This window comes from Heterocephalus glaber, unplaced genomic scaffold (assembly GCF_053883595.1).
Source record: "Heterocephalus glaber isolate CG9 unplaced genomic scaffold, H.glaber_assembly_v1.0 deba00001610, whole genome shotgun sequence".
Taxonomy (NCBI): Eukaryota; Metazoa; Chordata; class Mammalia; order Rodentia; family Bathyergidae; genus Heterocephalus; species Heterocephalus glaber.
The window spans coordinates 34,254,215-34,259,683 of NW_028258381.1; the positions used below are offsets into that span (position 1 = coordinate 34,254,215).

The 5,469-nt window shown below is 55.3% G+C and overlaps 1 pseudogene; it reads right to left on the reverse strand.

Annotated features, from left to right (window-relative positions):
• Window positions 1-770: 770 nt before the first annotated feature.
• Window positions 771-1,230, reverse strand: LOC101698691 (prefoldin subunit 1 pseudogene; annotated as a pseudogene).
• Between the last annotated feature and the right edge of the window lie 4,239 nt (window positions 1,231-5,469).

A 5,469-nucleotide genomic window follows, 5' to 3' on the forward strand; every position in this document is an offset into this window, starting at 1 on the left:
GGCCTGGCCAGGGCTGTGGGTGGGAGCCAGGCCTATCGACAGGGGAACCCAGGGGCCACCACTGTCCCCCTGTGTCTGTGCTTCTCCTGGCTCAGCGTGCATCTATGCTGGTGCCTTCCCCCTGCTCCTCCCTCACTGCCTCACCCTTACCTCTGAAATGGGGCCACAGCCCCGGAGGCTGAGGTTAACAAAACCCAATGCGGGGCCACCATTCCCTGGCCTTCCCCAGGGACCTGGGGCCTCCCACACACCGGCACTGTCCCAAGGGGGCCCCGGAGCTCCATGTCTGGATGGGCTATGCTGTCCTGTGTGGTGGTAAGAGCATACTCAGATGCAGGAAAAGAATATTTCAGTGACAGTTTTGCCTGTAGTTGTGGCATGTTGCAATGATAATGGGTTGGACACTCAGGGTTAAGTAAAATATGTTATTATTATGATGATGTGGTCCTGGGGATCGAACCAGGGCCTTTGGGTGGAGCTACATCCTGGCCCTGTTCTTTTTTTCTTTCTTTCTTTTTTCTTTTTGTCTTTTTGAGTGGGACAGAAATCTTTTATTGGCCTGATTAGCTCACCTGGTGGCAGGCGCAGGCAGAGCACACCCATCTTCCCTGTCCTGGGAGTTCATGGATCACCTCAGGAGAGAGGAGTATCCAGAGCAGCGGTGGCGGGCAGAGATGAGGGACTACCTAGGGTGGAACCTGAAAAGTGGCTCAGGGCGATATAGAAATGTGGGTTGGTCACTGGCCCAACCAGATAAAACGTCCATCTGGCTAGCGGGAGGCTGCCACCCAACACAGGTCCTTCTGCCCTTGCCAAGATGAGGGGGGTCTACAGGGAGAGTAGCCCCCAGAGGCTCCCTGTGCCCTTCATGCCATCAGTATCTCCCGGATGTTGTCCTCCACTTCCTCGACTCTTCACTCCAGGTAGGATTTTTATTGTTGTTGTTCTAGCTCTTTTATTTTTTCCTCTGCTATTTTCTGTTTCTCCAACAACAGATTGTGAAGTACCTCCTTGGATTGAAGAATAAACATTCTCCCCACACCTTCAGACATGTTAGTCTCATCTACCAAAGTCATAATCTCTTTATCTGTAGGATGTGCATGCTTCTTTCATTCTCTTCAGCTGTTCAATCCAAATGTCTGCAAGCTTCACCTTCTGATCAGTGTCAATAACTTTGGCTTGAAGCTCTGTGAAGGCCTTCCTCAACTCCAGGGACACGAGGGCCGCCATGTTGGTATACTCTATCCGCCTGGGTGTTGGAAGAAGGCTCAGCTTCATTTTTTATTTTGAGCTAGGGTCTCACTAAGTGGCTAAGTTGCCCAGACTGGGCTCAAACCTGTGATCCTCCTGCCTCAGCCTTCTAGAGTGGGTATATACCACAATGCCTGCCAATTAAATATATTATTAACATAATTTTACCTATTTCTTTTGACCTTTTTTGTCATTTGTGATGCTGTGGGTGAAACCCAGTGCCTCACACCAGGTAGGCAAGCATCTACCACTGAGCTATACTTCCAGACCTCCTTTGGCTTTTTAGTTTTCTAGAAAACTTCCACTCACAGCATGCTTTATATCTATCTCTCTGGACGCGCTGTTCTGGAAGATGCTGCTGGTTCATTTCTTTCTTTCTTTTTTTGGTACCGGGGATCGAACTCGGGTCCTTCAGCTTGCGCAGTAGGCAGTGAAACCACTGAGCTAAATCCCTAGCCTTGCTGGTCCATTTCTTTCTTCTGCTTTTCTGCAAAATCATGAAGTTGTAACAGGGGACATTGGCAACCTCCTCTTGGCTTGCTGGGGTCCAGCGTGGGGTTGTCAGATGTGTGTCTGCATCTGCATCTGCATCTGAGATACCTGGAGGGTAAAAAGCAAGCTGGGGCTAGGGACACCCGGAGCTGGAACAAAGGACACTTAGGACTTAGAGAGCTTGGTGGGGGTGGAGGCCAGGCTAGTGCAGGGGGCCACCCCTAAGGTGGGGCGAGTGTGGATTTATTTTCTTTTATTCTGAAACAATCTGAAACTCATACAAAATATTGCAAAGAGAATCTCTCATGCCAGGCATGGTGGTACATGTCTGTAATCTCAGCGGTCTGGTCTGGTGAGGCAGAAGGATCACAAGTTTGAGCCTACTTTGGACGACTTAGCAATTTAATGAAACCTTGTTTCAAAAGTTAAAAATAAAAAGGGTTGGGGATGTAGCTCAGTGTGAAGGACTTGGGTTTAAAAAAAAGAAAAAAAATTTCTCATTTCCTGAGTCATTCAAGAGTATCTCATTGATGGGAAGCCCAGTTTCCCCCAAATACTTGATACAATTTTTCTGCAAATAAGCAGGGGCATCCTCCTATGAAATCGGGACTGCCTCTGTTAAGAGGCTGTGGCTGCCCCTATTACAGGGCAGAATTTCATTCTCCCCTGAGAAGTGACTGGCTTGACCAATAGCACAAGGAAGAGCTGGTGCTCTGGGCTTCCTATATTAGGTCATAAAAGGGCTTCTCCCTCATTGGCCTTGGGATCCTCTTGCTGGGAGAAACCTGATTACAGGAACTGCCCAGCTGATTAGCACAGGTAGGCACCCCCTCAGCTGTCCCAGCTGAGCCATTTCATTTGTCCCCGCCTGGGCATCCCCAGACCCAGTTGGGAGCTGCTGAGTAACTTCAGTTGTCACCTTCCAGAGCAGAACAGTTGCTAGTGAGTCCTGTGTCTCTGACCCCCAGGTTTGGTAGGGACCCTAAAGTGTTTCAGCCCCCAGGGTCCCCCAGACATCCCTCGGCTCAGAGCTAGTCCTCCATCATCCAGAGCACCCCAGAGCACCCCACACCCCATATTGGGCACGAGACTGACCCATAGGTAAGGGACATGGGCTACACAGAAGGTGGGATTTCTTCCCACATCACTACCCAGAAGGGGGTGTGTGGGAGGACAGCAGCTATGCACCATGACTCAGACCAGCCTTGACCCAAGCCATCCTCCACAATAGCTCCAGAAAGGCCCGTCCTTGGAAGCCTTGCCTGGCCACACTCAGCCCACAGGGACGCTGGACATACAGTCAGGTGAGTCTCCAAGAGGATCAGCACCACCCTGTTCTTGACTCGGACCCCTCTCAGGCTAGGAGGAACCCAGAGTTCTGCCCTGACCTCACCAGGCCCACCTGGCCCCTGGGGACAAATTAGCAGCCTCCCATGCCTGGTCCTCTGTGTGGTCTTTAGCATAGAACACGGTCCTGTCTGGTCTGCTCCAGGGCTGCCTTGGGAGGGCCAGAGGGTGGCACCAGCCTGGGGCACACGGGGCTGTTCCCTGCCCCATCCTGAGAGCCCGGTGGGGCCTCCACAGGGTGCCTGCCCCAGCTCCTCAGGGCCTGGGATGTGGGATAATTGATCCTGTAGGCAGGGGGCCGCCCACGCTAGGCAGCCCCATCACCATCGACCCACAGTCTCTGCTCGCTCCCTCCCCACACGCTAACGAGCCTGCTGGGCAGGGCGGCACGTGCGGCTGTCTGTCTGGGACCCAGGACAGCAAGGCCTGCCCCACCTCGGCCAGACATGGGGCATCAGCATCCTGCCCCCCATGCTGCTGGACTCCTGGGTTCTGAAGGAAACATGCAAAAGGGATGCTGGTGAGGCCAGGAGGTGCATAACAGCACTGAGGGAGGGGTGCCCCAAGCTTGCTGTGGGGGATGGACAGTGAGGATCTGCGGGCACAGAGAGAGGGATGTGGTGGCAGGGGCCCTGGCACAAGAGGGAAAGAGGACGCAGGATTGCTGGGCAGGAGGGAGGAAGGGGGGAGCCCCATGATGGAGGTCAATTCCAGGAGGCCCTGTGTGGGCTACGGCAGTGAGTGGGCCGTCCTAGGGGCATGGGAGGGGCAGCTCTGGAGAACATGCAGCAGGAAGGCTGTTGGAGTGGATGCTATGGACTTCAGGACCCCCAAGGGCTGCTCAGCGGAGCAAGTGCTAGGTTATGCAGGAGGGTGGGTGTGTCCAGATACCCCCTGCAAGGGCAGACCCAGGTGGGCTCTCCACTCTTCAGCAGACCCATCACCTGCTGGCCTGGACCCCAGCACCCCAGCCCTCTCAAATCGAGTGGACCTGCCCTTCCAGCCAGCTGCCCCTGCTCCTGGCCTTCTTGTGCCCTTCCCTCCCCTAAGGCCTGATCACTCAGCCCGGGAACCATCCATGCACCTTGCAGGGGATCAGGACATCACAGAAGGAAGGATGGGGAGGTTCCAACTGGACACTTGGTCTTCAAGGCCCTGGAGCCACTCCTGCCAGCCTGGGGACCTGTCTGTCTCCTGTGCCCCACTCTGCCTGGATCTGCACAGCAACCAACAGCCTGGTAGCTCAATCTTACCACGGTGGGGCATTGGCACCATGGGATCGACATGCACTGCACACCTGGCTTTCCTTCCCACAGCCAGCGTCCTACAATCCACGTTCCAAAGTCCCACGCAGCACCCAGCACCCTCGCCTGGGGCCTGGTGTGCTATCACATTATGGAGGTTGAAAGGGCGGCCCAGAGAGGCTCAGGAGGTACCTGGAAACACCGGCCTGGCCCTGGTGGCCCCAGTGGCTGATGTGGAGTCGAGCATCCCGCCTGGCAGGGCCTGGCCAGGGCACCCTCGCTGCCCACCAGCCCAGACAGGTGTGTGGCTGTGCCCTCCGCTCGCACCCATAAATCAGCCCGCTAATCTTTCACCATCCCGGCCTCTCGCGGATGTGATGGATGGGCTCCCAGCCCTGCCGGCTGCTGTGAAATCACTCAGCAGGCAGACAAGCCCCTAAATCTGACGCTCGGAGTGTTGAAAGGAGGGATGTCTGTTTTCGTAACCTACCTCAGTTACAATAAATATTTAAAATGCGCATTAACATCCTCTCGCCGCACAATCGGCCTCTGTGGCCCCAGCCTGCGCAGATTTAATTAGCTCCTGCTTCCCCCGCCGGCCGCGCTCGCCCGTGGACGGAAGGCCCCTGTTTTCTTAAACTCCCAGCCCGCCATAAATATCAGCCTCGCGCAGCTGGGCCCAAACAGAGGCTTTTTGTCTGGCTTGGCTTCCCTCCCAGCCTCGAGGCAGGGCCTGGTGGGCACACGGGAGCGGGGTGAGGCCTGGGGCACCCTGGCCCTGACTGGGCCCTGGGATGTGCCCAGTCTCAGGGAGGCTGGGAAGACAAGGAGACCCCAGAGATAAAGGGAGAGCTGCCTCCGCTAGGCTGGGCCAGCTGTGTTAGGGGGCTCCAGGCAAGGCCCTCTGGGTGGCAGGTGGCCCTGTCCTTCCCTGTGTGACATCAGGTGACATTTACCTGGGATCCAGAGCCTTCTCTTGCTATGCTCTGTCCATAAAAAGCAAGGCACTGAATCTGGCCCACCTCCAGACAGAGAGGGAGACCTCCATCTTCTCCTAGGGGTGAAGAAGCTTCTAGAATAGGACATGGGACAGGAGATTCTGCTGTGGCCAACTTTGGAAGTACACCTACCATAG